General features: G+C 50.6%; 1 pseudogene; it reads right to left on the minus strand.

Moving 5' to 3' along the window:
* Nucleotides 1-751: 751 nt before the first annotated feature.
* Nucleotides 752-852, minus strand: LOC118889301 (annotated as a pseudogene).
* Between the last annotated feature and the right edge of the window lie 1,154 nt (nucleotides 853-2,006).

Consider the following 2,006-nt stretch of genomic DNA (forward strand, 5'->3'; position numbering starts at 1 on the left):
CACTCTTCATCGCGGTGCGCGGGCCTCTCACTATCGCGGCCTCTGTTGTTGCGGAGGACAGGCTCCAGACGCGCAGGCTCAGTAGTTGTGGCTCATGGGCCCAGTTGCTCCGCGGCATGTGGGATCTTCCCAGACCAGGGCTCGAACCCGTGTTCCCTGCATTGGCAGGCAGATTCTCAACCACTGCGCCACCAGGGAAGCCCTCACATCTTCTTTATCCATTCATTTGTCGATGGATGTTTAGGTTGCTTCCATGTCTTGGCTATTGTAAATAGTGCTGCAATGAACATTGGGGTGCATACAGCTTTTCGAAGTATGGTTTGCTCCGTATATATGCCCAGGAGTGGGATTGCTGGGTCATATGGTAGTTCTATTTTTTTATAGTTTTTTTTTTTTTTTTTTTTTTGGCTGTGTTGGGTCTTTGCTGCTGCACGCGGGCTTTCTCTAGTTGCGGTGAGCGGGGGCTGCTCTTCGTTTCAGTGCGTGGGCTTCTTATCGCGGTGGCTTCTCTTGTTGTGGAGCACGGGCTCTAGGCGCGCAGGCTCTAGAGTGCAGGCTCAGTAGTTGTGGTGTACGGGCTTAGTTGCTCCACGGCATGTGGGACCTTCCTGGACCAGGGCTCGAACCCGTGTCCCCTGCATTGGCAGGCGGACTCTTAACCACTGCGCCACCAGGGAAGCCCCTTTTTTATAGTTTTTTAAGGAACTTCCATACTGTTCTCCATAGTGGTTGTACCAGTTTACATTCCCACAAAAACATGGAATGCTTCATGAATTTGTGTCATCCTTGTGTAGGGGCCATGCTAATATTCTCTGTATCGTTCCAATTTTATTTCATTTATTTATGTTTTAATTTATTTGTTTATTTATTTATTTATTTAGGCTGTGTTGAGTCTTCGTTGCTGCGTGCTGGTTTTCTCTAGTTGAGGCGAGTGGGGTCTTCTCTTCGTTGCGGTGCGCGGGCTTCTCATTGCGGTGGCTTCTCTTGTTGCAGAGCATGGGCTCTAGGCACGCAGGCTTCAGTAGTTGTGGCTCGTGAGCTCTAGAGCTCAGGCTCAGTAGTTGTGGCGCACGGGCTTAGTTGCTCGCGGCATGTGGGATCTTCCCGGACCAGGGCTCGAACCCGTGTCCCCTGCATTGGCAGGCGGATTCTTAACCACTGTGCCACCAGGGAAGTCCCCCATCCCTTTCTTTTCTTTACAGTTTATCTGTTGAAGGGTCTGAACCATTTTGTCCTGTAGGGTTTCCATTATTCTGGAAGTTGCCCATTCATATTCATGGCCCGTTCCTCTGCCCTCCATCAGAGGAGACTTGGTCTGTGAAAAGGAGAAATGGCAAACGTGACCACCTCACCAGCTCATCCATGGTCTTTTCCCAGAGATCTTGTGAGTGGGACTGGTGCATACTTAGCTCTCCGTGGCTGTGGTGACTCCTGTTTCCTCAGCCTGGTCCACTGGGCTCTGAGCAAGCCCAGCTGTCCTCATGAAACTCCCTCCTGGTGCCCCCCACGCCATCCCAGGGCCAAGGGACCTCGCACACAGCCACAGTGCCTGGGCTTCATTCCCAGCTCTGGCTGGCTCCAGTGAGGTTTTGCGGGAAGCACCCAGCCCTCTCCGCAAAAGCTGCTGTAGAGCCTGCCTGGGATGGGGCTTGTCTTCCCATAAAACAGCCTTGCAGTGGGTCAGGCGATCTCTGCCTGCGGTAATGCGTCTGGCAAGTGGCTTCAAAAGTGAGCCTGTATTGGGGGCAGGGGGCAAGATAGGGGTAGGAGATTAAGAGATGCAAACTACTATATATAAAAGAAATAAGCAATGAGGATATATAGTACAGCACAGGGAAATTTGGCCATTATTTTGTAATAACTTTAAATGGAGTATAATCTATAAAAATACTGAATCAACACAAAAAAGTGAGAGTGTATCCCGTGAAGCACAGGTGAGCCTGGAAGTGTTTTTTTGTCACAGTCTTTTACTGTCCTGTCCTGGGTAGCTCTACAACATGGGCTGG

This window comes from Balaenoptera musculus, chromosome X, assembly GCF_009873245.2.
Source record: "Balaenoptera musculus isolate JJ_BM4_2016_0621 chromosome X, mBalMus1.pri.v3, whole genome shotgun sequence".
Taxonomy (NCBI): Eukaryota; Metazoa; Chordata; class Mammalia; order Artiodactyla; family Balaenopteridae; genus Balaenoptera; species Balaenoptera musculus.